Here is a 19,655-nt window from a genome sequence, read left to right as displayed (position 1 = left end):
GGGGCCTGTAAACCTCCTTGCTTCCATCCATCGCCATATATCACCTTTTTCCATCTTTGTACACCTTCATTGCACTCATTTTTTTCCCTGCACAGTCACACACAGAAACCCTGTTTTCTTCATACTGCCAGCAAAAACTTCTTAATGACAAATCAAGTAGAAATTTTTCACTCACCATACCTGTTATCCTCCATCTAGACTCCTCATTAGTCGAGACCCTCGTCAATAGTATATCCCTACTCATTCTATCTTGCATTCCAGGAGGAGAAGAAACTACAGGACATCCTACAGGAATCCTGTAGCAGTTGATCCATCTGAAAGACATACTCCAGAGATAGGGACAACAACGTATGGTAGAAGAAACATGCATGGAGCTCTACTTGAACGTATGAACATCAGCAACAGCCGAGGCCAAGCATATAGTGTGCATGCAGCAACAACAAATGAAGGAATTGGTTCCAAAACCTGAAATCTGCATAACACGGACGCGACCACACAAGTAAGTGCCTAAAATCATTCTTCAATTGCATAAATTATATTTTAAAGCTGCATGACTATGGGAATGGTTCGGATTGAGTGGAATCGGTGGCCAGTCAATTGGCCACCCTCAGCCAGTTACACATCCTCGTGGAATCCAAACGAGCTCCGTCGAATTCAAAACTATCGATTAGATGTGTAGCCAACACATGTGGAGTGTCCATTCAGGGAGAAATCGTTGGGACTGGTAGTGGTGGTGGCGGATAATGGGAGAAAGGAGGAGATGGTGGTCAAAAACATGTGAAAAAATTATGGCTGTGACGTCGGATCAACGGTCCGGTCCAGCCACCTCATCCCCTAACCACGAATCACGCCGTACTTAAAAGATGCTCAGTTGAAACATGCACCACCCTCTTTTCATTCTGCACTCATGACGCTCTTGACTGGAGTATGCATCCACCGCTTCCAGAACAGTTAACCAGTCGTCCTCCACCAGTTTTTTTGCGTGTTTTCGAAAATCTCCCACCTATCGAGCTCTGTCGAAAGCACAGTTTCATTCTACAGGAATCGGGATCCATCTACAAGAAGGGTTCTATAGGAAAGGCAGAGAACAGCTCTATGGAGAGGAAATTCGAGATTTTCATTGAAATTCAAGCCCAAAACGAGGTAGGCTTGGGAAAACTCCTCTTTGCATGATTTGTTTGAGTAAGGTGGTAAATTGAACAAGACAGTAGATTGAAAAAGAATGTGGAAGTCTGCCTGTGCATTGAAAAATTGAAATTCTGCCTACATATTTCCCTGAGTCTACACAGTTTCTTTTTCTCTCTACATTTGAAATCTCCCCATCATTTTTCAAAATTCTCTTGTAAGAAAGATACATGTGGCAATAAGGGCCAGCCTGTGTGAGTGTGTGAAAAAATGTCTGTGCCTATCTATCTATGTGCTGAGAAAAGAACCTGTGCCCTTATACTCTGTTATGTAAAAAATATTCTTTTTCATAAACGGACAGTCAAATTCTGGGTGACAACAGTCTTAAAATAGAAGAATTATTGGTACTTGATATTGTAAGGAACACACAAGAAATTCCTTCTTGGGTTCAGAATAAACTGGATTCAGCTATCCTATGTTGCAGTGATTGACTGTTTGTTTTCCTGAGAATTTTCCTTTCTAGTTAAAACATAAAAAGAGCACTCAACACCATGTCAGGAGGATTCATAAGGAAAGAACCCTCAGACTCTAGCAAGTTGCATGAGCACCCTTAGGTGGTGGATCTTTTCACTCGGGCAGATTAGATATCCTTCTTTGACAAAATTCAGGGTTATGATGAGGAGATAACTGAAGAGTTTTTAATGTCCCTGAGACCACTTTCAAAGACACATGCCAGAGTTAGTTTTAGGGGTTTGATCCTAGAATTTACCCCTAAGCTCATCAGTAGAATTACTAGTATACCATTGGGGCTCCCTTGGAGCAAAGAAGAGAGATCATTGGGTCAAGTTGCTAAGAAAACATTTTTTCTGCCTGAGGAGCATCCTGTAGAAGACAAAAATGGGGTTAGAAGGGCAAGCTTGCCTCCTCTTTAGAGTGAAGTTAGTTATCAAATTATGAAGTATATCACATGTGAAGGGAGATTTAGCATCATTTATGGATACCATTTTAGGTTGCTACATGAATTAAGGTATGGGATGGACTTTCCTCTAGCCAGAAAACTGAGCATCCCATATTTCCTCCTTCAATCCTTAATTGAATGTGGTACAAAGCTAAATTAAGGGATCCCAGATCAATTGGCCCACCATGGGCTCATCAAACTGTTGGTGGAATATGCTTTACACACCTATATTGTCCCCATATCTTGGGAAATATTCATAAATATGTCCAGGGATGATGACATTAGAACTTTGGCTGAGAACATCACCCCATCCAGCAGTGATAAGGGGGAAAAACTGAAGAAATTGAGAAGAACAAGGATGAGGGAGCACAAGACATTCAAGCAGAGGACAAAACAGAGTAAGAAAGGAAAGAAAAAGAAGAGTTTGGCAAGACTGCTGAGCCTAAAACAGAGAAATGGACAACAAAAAAAACAAAGAAAGGGAGAAAGACAAAGGTTGGGAAGAAAAAGGCCAAGAAGGCCCAAAAGAAGGCTGCCATAGCCAAGGTAGGTACCCAGCAAGAGAAATAAGAGACACACCCTAAGATATCAGGGGCACAAGAAAAAACAGGGGGCATAGAGATTTCTATAGGAAGTGAAGAAAAAAAACAACAGGAGGAGAAATCCCCTAAAATGTTGGTGAGAGAGGCAGCAGCTGTGCTTGCTACATTAAGCACACCTACAAAAAAAGAGGAAAGAGAAAAAGGACCTCCATGTACTTCAAAGCCAGAAAAAGCACAAGGATCAAAGTAGGAAAACCTTAGCCACCGTCCAAGGAACCAATTGTCATTGAGGACTCACCCACTAAACAGAAGGAAGAGTCTCCTTCCAAGATATCCATTACCTATGAAAGAGGAACCCCAGAAACCTCTACATGGAAAGAGAAAATTAAGTCGATGGACTCAAAGGCAACTCTACAGGAAGCTGCAACATCTCTACAGGAAACTCTAGCCAAGTTAAAAGAGACTGAGAAATTGGAGGAGAAGGTAGCTAAACAATCACAAGGGGGGAGCAAAACCAAAGAAATATTTGAACCTACCCCTCAACCTAACTTGGGCTCATATTACAATCTGTTAGAGGGTGGGAAAATCATCCCACAGAATTTTTTTGTACCGTTATTTTTTGAATTAGAGAAAGAGAGGATCAGAACACACACATGGATGAAAATCGCCAAATCTAAGGGAGTTGAGGACATAGGCAACATGGAGGAGAAGTTAAAAGAATTAAGGGGAGAATTGGCCATGGTAAGGCATGTAGAAAGCTGCAAAAGAGCCAAGCTGCAAGAAGAGAATGAGCTGCTAAAAAATAGTTGCAGCTACAGGAAGCCCACAAGGAAGATAGGCTGTCCATTTTGGGAGGGCAACAGTAGCAAGGAGTACCTCCAGCGAACAAGGACACAACTGAGAAACAACAAAAAGAGGAAGAGATAAAAGCTAATGTGGAAATGCTAACAAAACTGCTGCAAGAATAGGAATCTCAGGCAGCAAAAGAAATACAGGGTTTGAAATAACAGTTGCAAGAGAAAGAGGCCCAATTGGCCTGCATGGCCAGTTGGGCAATAGAAGCCTTACAATGTAGGAAACTTGCTAAATCTTATGCACTATACCTTAAATACTAATGGTTGCAATTTCAAATTAACACATTGGCCCAAAGGGGCACCATTCCATTTCAGAATAACAATCAGTTTATGTATTTGTGTGACACTAGCTCAGCTAAAGATAAGGCCAAGATAGCAGAATTCTATTTACACACCTTGGCACTTCCAAACATGAATCTATGGGACCCCAATGCTGCATTGGGAGATGTGAAACTCATGGCCATGGCTTCTTGGTTAAGCCATGAGGAAAAGAGTGCAGCAGAAATTCGGAAAGTTATGGACAGGGAGCTAAGTGAGCCACTCGTGATCAGGGAAGAACCAGAAGATCCCTTAGCTTTGGTATATGCCCATCTGCACCTTGCCAACAATCCTTAGGCTCTCCCAGACTACGTTGAAAGGCAAGCTCAGGCCATTGCTCACTTTGAGGACATGTAAAGACTGTTTGGTGATAATTTCATTCATGCTTGCACAAGGAGATGGAACACATTGCCTCATAGTCTGAAAATAAGAGAGTACCACTCCCTAACCAGAATGAGGGAGGCATTGGCAAGAGTGCCACTTTATAAACAATCAATGCAAAATCTGAAGGTCAACTGGATTGGCCTAAATTTTAGTCCTCCATTACTTTTAGGACTGCTGGAAGGGGTCAAAGAAGAAGAAGAACATAGACAATGGGAAGAAGTAGAGAGAAAAGCAGGGTTTCATGACCGAGAAGAGGACATCACCTCGGAATCCTGGGATGTCAGAGAGGCGGTCAAAGCAATCAAAGATGATGAGTTAGATTAGTTGCTCAGAGGATGAGAAACACATTCAGCAGGGGGGTGATGATGAGCCCCAAAAATGGGTAACTTTATGGGCTCATTTTTCCTATTATTCTCAATTAATCCACCATTATTCATAGTTTCATGCATGCTTTTGAATATATTTATGTTAATTGAATGAATGAGAATAGTCACTTGATCACAAAGTCTAATACGTGCTTATTGCAAATTTTTGGACATATTTTGGACCAAGGTCAAGCATTTATGAGCAAGTTGATAACCAAATATGAAGGAACAAGGCTGAGGATTTATAGGAAGGGTGTCTCCTGCACTAAATGACCCCTTCCTCGAGTTCTCCACCCTCAGCTCGGAGTTCAACAGCCCACCAAAGATGATTTCAAGGGGCAGCCGAGCAAGTTTTGTGAAGTGGCTGATTAATTGCAGTTTTCAACAGCCAATCTCCTAAAGTTAAGGAGGACTGTTGGGAGTCCTCATGTTGCATAAGTAGGAAGGCTTCAAGCCTTGATAGTTTAGCTATTGAACAATTGTTTTTCACACTTTAGTGTAGCTCTACATTTCGGCTCATTTTCGAGCTCTTGCTGTAAACAATTTTGTGACATGACTATTATTTTTTAGTAATGGAGATGAATTTCACTTTGCACCAACTCTGAGCTTTCTTAGGAGGCTGTAGATCTTGGGGTTAGGCCTAACCCAAGTGCCAATACCTCCTTTGTGTACTTTTATGTGTTTTCCTTGCATTCATAGAATAATTTCTGTTATTTAGGTTAAGATCTTGCTTTGTTACTTAGGTTGCTTTTGATGATTAAAATAGATTTTCATGCTTCAGGTTGATTTGACAATTTCATAATAGAAAAGATTTGCGAAAATGTCATCAAGCAATCCTTTATCTCATCTCTCCCTCCTTAGGACCATGATCTGAGACCAAGGCATACTTGCTGCCACAAAAACACTGTTTTTTCCTTTCAATGCAATCGCTAGTGTTAGATTTTGAGTTGGAAAAGTTGATACCAGTTGTACTTGCATGTTTATATCTATTCTTGCTTATTTTCCATAGCTTTCTTGCATGATTTCCTGTCTATAAACTTATGTTCATCATGTTTCTAGTTTTTAGGTCAGATTAGGTCAAAATAGATAAATCTCTGGTTTTTCATCTTTGTTCGATCAGTTCTAGAAAATAGTGTGTAGATTACTTGTAATACATTCCTACCTACCCTTCCTCCATCATCCAACCTATTCCAGCCCTTAATCCAAGATTCCTTCCCTTCATTTGCCACACTTTCCCAATTCACCCTAATTTCAATATTTTTGTGCAACATTGCCTTCTCCATCCTTGAACAAATCTAACCATCTTCATCACTCCTGAGCTTCATTTACTAGGTCCCACACCTCTTAACAACCTTATCCATCCTTCATTTCCACTTCCCCACCATTTTCCCTCCATCAATCCTCTAAAATCCTCTTTCGGTCGTTCCTGTAGAACTTCCTGTAGAACAACCTGTAGAACCCCTAGAAGTTCACATGAGCAGTTTTCTGAGATCTGATCACTGTAAAATTCTCTGGAAGGGTGACAAGGACACCTTAGGCCCTCTTCTCACCTTCCCAACCTCCTACAAGTGCCCACTCCATTTCCTTTCGCTAATCAACCTTTGCACAATCAAAAATAGTTAAAGCACATGCATAATAATTCTACAAAATTACTCAAAAATACAAAAAGATGTTTTTTTCCATATTTTCCTTTAGAAGTAGCCTAGTCACATGCATTTTACTTTTCCAAGAGTCAATGGCATCCATTTCGCAGCTTTCATATCTTTTCTTGCACCAGTAGGGTTAGTTAGTAAAACTAGGGTTTGCTAGGGTTTGCATTTCCTTTCAGCTTTCCGCTTCTTTCTACAAGTATACTAGCCTCTTTTTGAGTTAGCTTTCATCCATTACATTTAAAAGCTTCTTCTAAGAGCTCATAGAAGTTGGCTTAAGCTCCTAGCAAAATTGTGCCAGCTGATCAAGTGATAGCCTGCGACAAGAGCTAGTATTTGTGCATACATCACTGTCGCTTCCAAGTTTGTTACAAACAACCAGGTTGATAAAAGTAACATAGGGAGTCCCAGGAGTTGCAGCATCATTGCTGCAATATTGGAGCTCACCACTCTGCCCCCCCTCTAACCCCCCAGTTCACTACGTAGGTTAGTTGTGGAAAGAATATAACACAACCCAACATTCTCCCACTTGTTGTTTTCTTTCCACAGTGGGCCACATGAGAGTTTAGTCATTTTTCCAACCCTGAAATGCCCATTGTTTCTCTACACCAAGAGAACTTCTCAAAGATCACAGATTTTGTCAATGCATCTATATTATTCTTCAAAGTGTCCACCTTTACCAGCTACACCTTTTTGTTTTCTATCACATCCCTCACAAAGTGATACTGAACATCAATGTGCTTTGTCTTTGAATGATAAGTAGGTTTCTTTGCCAAGAAAATTGCACTTTGGCTGTCACAGTCTATCCTTATAGGTCCTTGTACTAACCCCATACTTGAACACAATCTCTGCAACCAAACTGCTTCCTTGCTTGCATGAGTGGCTGCCATGTATTCTACCTCTGTAGTTGATAGTGCCACTACAGATTATTTCTTACCCATCCAACTGACTGCACCTCCAAATAGGTTAAACAGATACCCCCTTGTAGATCTTCTCTGATCCAAATCTCCAGCCCAGTCTGCATCAAAAAAGCCACGAATATCCAAAACTATGTCCAATCCTAGTGTTCCTTGGTAGCACAAACAATAATCACTAGTGCCACGAAACTACTTGAAAACCCGCTTCACTACTTTCCAATGCTCCTTCCTTGTTTTGACATAAACCTGCTCAATACTCCCACTGCATGTGCAATGCCTTGTCTAGTACAGACCACTACATACACTAGGCTACCGATTGCACTTTCATATGGAACATGGGACATATCCTCTTCCTCTTCTTGTGTGTTGGGACATTATTCAGTAGATAACTTTACACCTACAGGAATAGGAACCTTCACCGGTTTACTATCTTGCATATTAAACCTTTGCAGTATTATCTCGACATGATTCCTCTGGTTTAACTAGAGCTTCCTCTTTGCCCGATCTCTTTTAATTTCCATGCCCAAAATATAGTTTGCAGCACCAACATCTTTGATGTCGAATTTGGAGGACAATTGGGGCTTAAAATCCTAGATAATTTCTTTGTCATTTACAACCAGCAACATATCATCCACATACAATACTAGATAAATAACACAGTCACCAATTAATTTAAAATACACAAAGTGATATGCTTTTCTTCTGGTGAAGCCAAGTCCCCATATAAATGTATATCAAATTTCTGATACCACATCCTTGGTGATTGTTTTAACCCATACAGAGACTTCTTTAACTTGCATACTAGTTCTTTCTTACCCTTCACTGCAAAGCCTTCAGGTTACTTCATGTATATTTCCTCTTCTAGATCCCCGTGAAGAAATGTTATCTTCACATCCATCTATTCTACCTCAAAATCAAAAGTAGCAGCAACAGATAAAAGTAATCTAATAGAAGTTACCTTAGCAACAGGAGAAAAAATATCACCAAAATCAATTCCAAGCACCTGGGAATAACCTTTTGCTACCAACCGAGCTTTGTATTTCTCCACCTTTCCTTCTGCATTTGTCTTCTTCTTAAACACCCATTTGTTGCCAATGGGTTTCCTTCCAGCCGACAACTCCACCAGATCCCAAGCCTCATTGTTGTGAAAAGATGTCATTTCATCAACCATGGCCTCTTTCCAGAGTTTGCCATCCTCTGAATCTACTGCTTCCTTCAAAGTTCTGGGATCATCGTTAGTAATAGATAAAGAAAAATTGAACAAAAAGAAGATGGACTATACCTTTTTGGCTTCCTTCTTTATCTAACTGATCCTCTCACACCCGGATTTTGTGGCTCTTCATCTTCTGATTCCTCCTCTGTTGTGGAGTCTGATTCTTTCTCCTTTAGCTCAAACTCTATCTTCTCAGGTTCGTTTCGTTGGATTTCATGTTTAATAACATCTTTCACCTCTCTGAACACCACATCTCAGCTGTACACAACCTTCCTTATTGTTGGGTTCCAAAGCTTATAACCCTTTAAACGATCCTTATACCCAATAAAGATGCACTTTTCAGATTTACTATCCAACTTGGTTCGTTTCTCCTTTGGAACATGTACATATGCATCACATCCAAATACCCTCAGATGTGAAAGAGAGGGTTTCTTACCAGTCCATACCTCTTGTGGAGTCTTATCCTCCAATGCTGATGAAGGTGACCTGTTGACCAAGTAACATGCAGTGTCCACCACCTCTGCCCAGAATTCTTGTCCTAACCTGACACCACAAAGCATTCTTCTTTCCCTTTCCATCAACGTCTTATTCATTCTTTCTGCAACTCCATTTTGCTGAGGTGTATATGGAGTAGTCTTCTATCGTGCTATACCACATTTCTTATAGAATTCTTCAAATTCCTTGCTGCAAAACTCTCCACCATTATCTGTCCTCAACACCTTTATCTTCTTCTCTGTCTGATTTTCCATGAGAGCCTTAAATTATTTAAACCTATTAAAGGCTTCATATTTCTTCTTAAGGAAATATATCCATGTATTCCTTGAGAAGTCATCTATAAATGATACATAGTACATAGACTTACCCAATGATGGAACCTTCACAGGAACAAACACATCATTGTGCACAAGTTCTAATATCTATGTCACCCGCTTACTACTAGAGGGGAAACTCACCCAATTCTGCTTCCCATATACACAATTTTCACAGAAGTCAAAATCCAAAGAGCTGTTGTTACTCATACCTTCTACCATACCTTTACCATGAAGTATTCGAAGGCCCTTCTCTCCAATATGTCCAAGCCTTTGATGCCACAACATTGTCTTCTCTCCAGAGACCACTAGATTTTCTGCTCCACTTTTAGGAACCACGGAACTGTTGCACCCATCAATAACAATGCTACCTTGCAGCTTGTATAGAGTTCCAATTCGAACTCCCTGCATAAATACTAGTGCTCCCCGAACCATTTTGCAGGTATCCTTCTTGAACATTGTTTTTACACCTACATCATCTAGCTTGCTTAAAGAAATCAAATTTCTGGCCAATGCAGGAATACGCAGAACACCCGGAAGTGTTCTAACCCTTCCACCTTGCAACTTCAACTTTAATTTTCCATGACCAATGATTCTAGCCTTCCTATCATCCCCTAAGAAGACATCACCACCATTGTATTTATCATACTGGCAGAACCACTATCTATGGGGAGTTAAGTGAAAGGATGCACCTAAGTCAATCAACCATGCCTCATGATCTACATGTGTACTTGAAGAAGACAAATACACATCCCCATCTTCATCTAAGGTGGTTTTCGTCTCTACAGAAGGAGCATCATCAGATTCATTTCCTTTATTAGGAGCTTTAGATTTATAGTCTCTTTTGAAGTGCCCTTCCTTTCTGCATTTCTAGCACACCACCTTTACAAGTTTTCCTGGAGATTTAGATCTCCCTCTAGATTTAGATCTCCCACTCGATGACTTACTTTTGTTTATGTTCTGGAACCATCCTTGTACAGACAATGCATCACCATTCTGGCTCTACATATTTTCCCATCTCATCCCTCCATTAGCAAGGCTGAGACTATTTCATCAAACTGCAAGGCAGTTGCATTGCTACCTATTGCAATAACTAGACTATCCCACGAATATGGTAGAGAACACAACAAACTGATGCACTTATCTTCATCTAAAATTTTAATATCAACAGATGCTAACTGACTCACCACAATATTAAATTCATTTAGATGCTCTGTCACCAAGTCTCCATCTTTCATCCTCAGGTTATACAACTTTTTCCGCAAGAACAGTTTATTCACCAAAGACTTAGATTGGTACACAGTCCCTAACTTGTCCCACAAAGCCTTCGTCGTAGCTTCCCCTGATACATTCAGCAACAATGAATCTGACACACACAATCATATTGTGCTTTTTTCCTTCCAATCCAACTTCTTCCATTCTTCATCAGACACTCCCATTGGTTTAGTACCGGTTCTACTGCAATCAACTAATCTTTATCCACCAACAGATCCTCCATCTTGAGTTTCCACAACTCAAAAGTTTGACCATTAAATTTGTCGATCTCTATCTTTCCACTGCTCGCCATCTTCTTTCACCACCAGAATCAATCTCACAGATCTCCCACTGAACAGGGTCTACCACAGGCTCGAGCGAAACCCCTCAGCGACAAAGGCATCCCCTTGAAGCCAAAATAGCTCTGATACCAAATGTAGGTTTGAACCCCTAAAGAAATTACCTGCATACGAATTCTAAAACACAGAAAATAAACAATGCGAGAGCATAACACATAAAACACATATACATAGAGATTTTCCCACTGGATCCCAAAACTGGGACTACCAGCTTGATTTTTCATTATGTTCCTTTCAATGTTGCAATACATATTTATATATGCTGAAGCATCCAATACCATGGACTGAAAACCATCGCGTCCAAAACCATGGACTAAAAACCATAGGTAGGTTCACCCAACCTAATATAGGGTCCAAAAAAAAAAATTTCTCGGGGCGCTACCTACCCCCGTCAAACCCCTCGAATAGGGGGGTTGCCACCCCCCCTGTGACACCCCCGCTGCGCAATCAATGCAACGAAGGGGGGGCTCCGCCCCCCCTCTAATCCCCTAGTTCACTACGTAACTTAATTGTGGAAAGAATATAACACAACCCAAGATGTGGACCATTCTCCACAACATCCACAACCAAACACAGGTATTATTTTATATTTGTTGATGACTATTCTCATAAATGCTAGATATTTTTCATGTAGAAAAAGGATCAAACTTTCGCAAAGTTTTGTGAGTTTAAATCATTGGTGGAGAAAGAGTCGAGCAAGAAGGTTAAAGCTCTACGGATTGATAATAGAGGTGAATATGTCTCAAACAAGTTTAAGAACTTCTGTGCAGTGGAAGGGATTAAACAAGAGTTGACAACACCCCATAACCCTCAGCAAAATGGGGTGGCCGAGAGGAAGAACAAAAGAATAGTATGGGTAGTGAGGGCAATGTTGAATTATCAAGGCCGACCAATACACTTGTGGGCTGATGCATGCAACACAACGATTTATGTTCAGAACCGTAGCCCACATCAGATACCTGAGATGAAGACACTAGAGGAGGCTTATTCCAGTAAGAGGCCAGATGTTGGTCACTTTAGGATTTTTGGGTCATTGGTATATTTCCATGTGACCAAAGATGCATGGAAGAAGCTTGAGCCGATAGCAGAGTTGGAGATATTTGCGGGGTACACTGATACACCTCACAACTATTGGGTGTACTTTCTGACCAGTCGGATGACAATGGTTTGCAGGGATGTCATATTCAATGAGGAGAAGGCCATGCGATTTTCCCTTGAGAGGGAGGTTGAGCTACATGCATATGAGGAGATTTTAGCTCCTAAGGTTGAGGAGCCTCAGATTGATGTGGAGCAGCCACATGTAGAGGATCCGGGAGTGGAGACATCCACTCAGGCAGAGCCTTCTAAAGAGGGAAGAAAGTGCACCAGAGAGGCTGACAGATTATTGGATGATGCATGGGAGAATGTGGGAGCACCCACTTCTCAATGCAAGTAGAGGAGGTCACTTGAGAGGTACACTGGATACATGGCTCTTATGGGTGAATGTGTTGTGACAGAGCCATCTTCTTTTAAGGAAGCAATGCAACAGTCAGTTTGGGTTGATGCCATGGTGGAGGAGTATGACTCCATAGTTTGTAACAGTGTTTGGGATGTGGTCCTAAGACTGGAGGAAAAGTCGGTGGTGAGCTCCCATTGGCTTTACAAGGTAAAGAAAGTTGCAGATGGTAGTGTGGAGAAGCATAAGGATAGATTTGTGGCCCATGGCCTTTTACAGGTAGAGGGGATTGACTATGACGAGACATTTTCTCCTATTGCAAGGTACTCATAAATCATATCTATATTGGCACTATCAACACAAATGGGTTGGAAGATACATCATATGGATGTGAAGACAACCTTACTTAATGACGTGATTGAGGAAGAGGTGTACATAGAGTATCCTAAAGGTTTTGAAACCTTTGACCATGAGTTGCATGTGTGTCGGATCAAGAGAGCAATGTATGGGCTGAAGCAAGCACCCCGTGCTTGATACACTAGGATATATAGCTACTTCATCGGGTTAGGCTTCACGAAGAGTGAAGTAGATGCGAACTTGTACCACATAGTGGTGGAAGGTAAGTTGTTGATCATTGTACTTTATGTTGATGATCTCATACTGACAAGTGATGATCAATTGATCAAATCTTGCAAGGACGACCTTGCAAGAGAGTTTGAGATGAAGGACATGGGGCTCATTCATTACTTTCTTGGCATGGAGGTATCACAAGAGGATGTGGAGTTGTTTGTGTCTCAGGGCAAGAATGTGAATGAGATACTTAGGAAATTCCACATGGAGAGCAACAAACCCACGGAGACGCCTCTAGCAGGTAACTGGGGGAAGGAGGATGATACTTAAGGGGAAGTAGTTGAAGCTACTATTTACAGGCAACTTGTGGGTTCACTCATGTACTTGGTGAACACACAACCAAATATGTGATATGCAGTTAACCAGGTTAGTCAAGTGATGGTTAGGCCTACTAAGCTTTATTGGAAGGTGACAAAGAATGTGTTGAGATACCTCAAGCGCACTTCCCAATATGGATTATGGCAAACAGACAAAGGGATGGAAGTCCATCCGACAAGAGGAGAACATCAGGAGGGATATTCAGTATTGGGTCAGCAATATTTTCTTGGTACAACAGGAAACAAAGATCAGTTTCACTCAGTTCGGTAGAGGCCGAGTACATGGCTACGAGTCAGGCAGCATGTGAGGCCATCTAGATGAAGAAGATCCTAGTTTGTTTGTTTGGTCAGAAGATGGTTCCAACTGTGATTTACTACGATAATCAAAGTTGTATTAAACTCTCTGAAAATCCAATTTTTCATGATCGATCCAAGCATATTGATATCCAATATCATCATCTCAAAGATTGTGTATTAAGGTGGATTATGTTGTTAGAGTACATTCCCACGGAGGAGAAAGATTCTAACATTTTGACAAAGGAATTGTCAATATGTAAGTTTTTGTTTCATAGAGACAGGATTAGGGTAGCTAATAATTCCTTTCTTGTTGAGAGGGAGTGTTGAGAAATGGCAACAAGAAATTCCAATTTAATTTCTCCTTGAATTAAACTTAGAATTAAAATTGAATTCTATTCTCATAGCAACTTGTAAATAGTTAATTAAGTTGTATTAACTTAATTAGCTTAGGAATTTCAAGTTGGAAGTCTTTCTGAAGTCATGTATATGTTCTCCTTAGATTTTAGGGGTCCAAGATGAGTTAATTGTGAGTTGTAATTAGATAACTCAGCATGCTGAGTTAAGTTTAGTTAAATTAGTTCCAAACTGTTTGTGGAACTAATTGAGAGTTAAAAGTTAGTTGGTGCACTAAATGCATTCACCAGTGCCACTCCAGTTAATTGAAGATCCCCTCATCAGAAACTCATGCATTTCGATTCTGAGAAAGACCCAATTGAGACTAGAGTGTAGGGACAATGTACTGTCTATTGTATGATTTACTGAGTTGTATAGATCATGCATGCAATCAGGAACTTAAACAAGTGTAGATTGCGTAGTTTTGGATGCACTGGATTCACATTAATATGGGCTATTCAGCCATAGGAATTGCACAAGGAAATAGGGGCTTGGATAGTTGTAGAATTGGCTAAGTGTTGGCCAAGAGCTTGCTTGTAAGCTGAGGATTGATTACACTAAGTTTTGGGATTGTTTTAATGAGAACAAGCATTGTATTATCATCTTGGATTTATGATATATGCAATACATATAGCGGGGTTTTGAGTTGTGGCTTTCCCCAGCTAAATATTGTGTGATGTGTGCTTGATTATCTTCCTCTTGTCGATTATTATTTTCATAGATCTATTGGATTCTGCTGGTTGAAAGTAGAAATAGATTCTTGTCCTGTGTTTTAGTACATTGCATGAGCTTGTGAATCTATAGGATTTTATACCCTATAGATTCACAAGCTCATGCAATGTACTAAAGCACAGGACAAGAATCTACTTCTACTTTCAACCAGCGAAAGCCAATAGATCAATGAAAATAATAATCAACAAGAGGAAGATAATCAAAGACACATAACATAATATTTATCTGGGGAAATCCACAACTCAAAACCCTGCTATCTGTATTGCATATATAAGAAATCCAAGATGATAATACAATGCTTGCTCTCACAAAACAATCCCAACACTCAATATAATCAATCCTCAACTCACAAGCAATCTCTTGGCCAAAACTTAGCCAGTTTTGTAGCTCTCCAAGCCCCTATTTCCTTGTGCAATTCCTATGGCTGAATAGCGCATATTAATGGGAATCTAGTGCATCAAAAATTACGCAATCCACACTAGGTTCAGTTTCTGATTGCATGCATGACCTATACAACTCAGTAAAAATCATACAACTGATAGTACATTGTACCTACACTCTAGTCTCAACTGGGTCTTTCTCATAATCAACATGCATGAGTTTCTGATCAGGAAATCTTCACTTAACTGGAGTGGCACTAGTGGATGCATTAATGCTTCTAATTATAACACTTGAAAAGTTGCACCAAAATATTGTTGACTACTTTTATTTTTCCATCTATCTATGAAAGGAATGGTGTTGACGTCTTCAACTTTGTGTCCATATTCTCCAACAATTCATTTCCAAAATTCACTCAGAAACCTAGTGTCCTTGTCTAAAACAATGCTCCTTGGTATCCCAAGGTGCACCGAGACTTACTCAAAGAACAAGTTTAATGCTTCTTTCCCTTTAATGGTGTTAATGTCAGTCTTTGCAGCCTTCCTCCAGTGATTAAACATGCTCTTACAAAGTGATTTAGGTCAAATTTTGTCATTTTAGTGAGTCTTCAAGCAAAATTTGGTCACTAGGTATTAGGTCTAGGGTTCGCTTTCACTCCTTTCAAAGTTGTCCAACAGTATCTCGTTGGCATACTTTCCCTGAGAGACAAATAGTTCCTCATCGCCTTGCCATACTTCCATACTAAGAAAGTAATGCATGATCCCCAAGTCCTTCATCTTGAATTCTCTTACAAGATCCTCTTTGCAAGATTTTATTAGCTTCTCATCACCTGTTTGAATTAAATCATAGACATATAATACTATAATAAAAAATCTACCTTCAACCACAATATGGTAAAGGTTCGCATTTGATTCATTTTGGTGAAGCCCAACCTGGTGAAATAGCTGTCAATTATGGTGTACCAAGCACAGGGTGCTTGTTTGAGTCCATATAATGCTCACTTGAGTCTTCACACATGCGACTCGCTATTGAAGGTCTCAAATCCTTCTGACTGCTCAATATACACCTCTTCCTCAATCATACCATTGAGGAATGTTATCTTCACATCCATCTGATGTATCTTCCATCTAGATCACCCTAAGGTTCCTCCTTTGCAGCTAAAATCTCCTCATATGCATGTAACTAAAACTCCCTCTCTAGGGAAAATCTCATGGCCTTCTCTTCATCAAACTTCACATCTCTACAAACCATTGTCATCCTATTTTATGGAAGGTACACCTGATATCAGTGTACCACACAAAATATGCCCAAACTAGCTATTGGCTCTAGATTTTTCCATGCTTCCTTGGTAACATGACAATATACGGATGAACCAAAGATCTTGAAGTGTGCCACATCTCGTTTCTTACCTGGAAAATCTTCTTTTGGTGTACTCATCCCAAGAACTCGATGAGATATTTTGTTCTGCAAACAAACAATTATGTTGCATGCTTCAACCCACAACTATAATGGTAGGCCCTGATCATGTAACATCGCCTGTGTAACTCCAAAAATACCTTTTTTGTTCCTTTTGGCCACCTCATTCTACTGTGGGTTATGAGGTGTTATTAACTCCTGTTGAATTCCTTATGATGCATAGAAGTTATTGAATTCATTCGACACGTATTCTCCACAATTATCGCTTCTGAGAGATTTAACTTTTGTGCCAGTATCATTATCGGCAAGTGCTTTAAATTCACAAAAATTATTGAACGACTAATCTTTCTTCTGCATGAAGAAAATCCAATAATTACAAGAAAAATAATCAACAGATATTACATAATACCTATGCTTGGTCGTGGATGTTGTTGAGAACGGTCCACACACATCTGAGTGAACTCTGTTAAGGATATCTTGTGCTCGACTGTCTTTATCATGAGAGGAAGCTTTGGTGTACTTCCCCAATGTAACCCTTTCCATGTGTCTCTATGGTATAGTATACCCTTGGGAAGTCTTGTAGAAATTTGCCACATGATCTTCAAAGCTTGGTGTAAGTGACCCAATCTTCTATGCCACAGCTCACCGATGTCTCGACTCTGCACCTTCTTTGCTTTTGTGCTCAAAGAAACACAATCTTCTACATCCAATTTTTAGAGGTTCTTCACCCGAACCCTAATCCGCTTCACCTGTCTTGAGGCTATGTTATGAAGGAAAGCCTTCCCCTTTCTAAATATCGCATCGTAGCCACGATCCTCCAACGTGGAAACCAAAACAAATTCTTCTTCAAACCCAAGATGTACATGACATCTTTTAATGTGAGAGGAGAACCAAACTCCCTATAAAAGGTAAAAATACCAATGCAGGTCACTCTATACCTCCCATCATCTCCCATCTTGATGTGCATTTGGAGGTCCTTCTTCTCCAAGTCACTGAAGAATTCTTTGTTGTCGGTCATATGGAATGAGGCTCCACTATCTAGATATAACACACTAACCACCACCAATGTCACCATGCAAGTGATGAGAGTGAAATCGAGCTTGAATTTTGAAGCAATAGCTTCACGTGTCACTCCTCCTGAGGGCTACTTACCGACCTTCTTATGTGGACACTTTTTGGTATAGTGTCCCAACTCGTGACAATGAAAACATTTAATCTTCGACATGTCCTTCTTATTTCTGCATTGATTGGAATCTGATTTGGAATGGGATGAATTACCCTTTCCTTTCTTCCCTTTCCATCTAAGGAAAATTTCTCCTCATCATCATGTTTGGATGATGATCCATCTCTGGTGTTCCACTGAATATCTTCTTGTACCAAGTTGGACCAAAATTGCTCCCACTCTGGTAGATTTTCCCTCCCATTAACTGAGTCCTAATAGTTGTTCTAGTTCTTGGGAAGGCGTAGAAGTGCTAGGCTCACTAGATCATCTTTAGAAACCATAACATAGACACTTCCAAGCTCATCTCGACATTAGGTGAACTTGGTTAAGTACTTCGGTATTGAGTCACCCTTCTCCATCTTGATCTCTTTGAGCTTGTCCTTCAGTGCCAACTTCCTGTGGTCACTAATATTTTGAAACATGTATGTCAAGGCCTTCGACATTTCAAATGGAGTTTCCTTACTGTGAAGGTTCGAGATAATATGATCTCAAACTCCTTCTAGGATAATCCTTCTCACCTTTGCCACACATTTTCTCTAGTCTTCCAGATCTTGAGCATCACTTGGCATAGGAATATATTTTTTTATGAATTCCTTAGGCCCATTGTGTTCCAACACTGCCTCCATCCTTTCCTTCCAAGTAATATAGTTTGAACTACCCTCAAGGGCATATTCAAGTCTCAATCCGTAGAATGACATCCTGCTGGCTCTGAAGAATGATACTGGAAATTTGATTTCTCCTACCAAAGAGAAACTTGTATTATCCTCTTCTATATTGATTTCAACTTTGATACCATTTATAAATTCCTTGTATATTCACACTGTATATTGTAATATGCTAAAATAATTGAATTGAATCTACTCTACTCATCAGCGGAAACAATAAATGATTGATGAAATCACGAAGCATACAAGAGAAAGAATTCAATCACACATAACACAATTATTTCTTGGGGAAAGCCACAACTAAAAACCCCTGCTCTCTGTATATTGCATTAATTAGAAAATAGGAGAATATTACCATGCTTTGCTCAAGCTTGAGCAACCTCAACACTATCCCTATCTATCTCAGTGCCTCCCAGACAAGCTAAGCCAATACTTAGCCAATTCTACTGCTTGCCAAGCTCCTATTTCCTTTCGCAGTTCCCTTGGGAATTGGCCCATATTTAATTGGGAAACTCAACATTTATGAATTGTGCAATCCTCATAGGCCTTCCTCTGATTGCATGCACCATTTGTAGAAATCGAATGATTATACAACTGATAGTACATTGTCCCTGAACTCCAATCTCAAATTGGTAACTCTCAAATCTGACATGCATGAGTTATTTATGAGTGAATCATGACTTAACTGGTTGAACACATGAATCAACACTCCAATGTCTGACCTCCTACTTGTTCCTCCATTAGTTGGAACTAGTTTAACTAACTTTAACACAGTTAAGCTGAATTAATTAATTACAACTCAAAATAAACTCAACCAGGGCTCCTATAAAGTAGGGACACTCTACATGACTCAAGTTAGACCCTCAAATCGAATTAACTAAGCCAACTAAGTCAAATTAACTTAGTTAACTATTACAAGTTGTCATGAGATGTGGAATTGGAATTTAATTCCTAATTTAATTCAAGGACAAAATTAAATTAGGATTTTCTTGTTGCATTTCAACAGATTGAACTAGTTTGGATATATATATATATATATATATATATATATATATATATATATATATATATATATATATATATATATATATATATATATATATATATTTGCACAGAGTTATATATGAGTTTATGGATGAGTGTGATCGTATTGCATGTCTCCTTTATTATTTTTTGAAATCTTATGTTAAATTCCTTGTTATGCATATATTTAGTTTTGCGCAAGAGTTATTTAGTATATTTTTGGATGTTTATAAGTTTAATGTGTATTTGAATTAAGAAAATGAATCCTATCACTTCCTAAAGCCCCAAAACACCACTTATAGGTCTTGAAACACCTTAGTTGAGACCTTCTTCCATTGTGGAAGATTGAAAATTCCAACAACATGATAGACTACCACGAGCCCTTTGTTGGCGCCTTATG

This window comes from Pinus tabuliformis, chromosome 2_1, assembly GCF_031772625.1.
Source record: "Pinus tabuliformis cultivar Carrire ecotype Pingquan chromosome 2_1, CPIR1, whole genome shotgun sequence".
Lineage (NCBI taxonomy): Eukaryota > Viridiplantae > Streptophyta > Pinopsida > Pinales > Pinaceae > Pinus > Pinus tabuliformis.
This window is presented reverse-complemented; position numbering follows the sequence as displayed.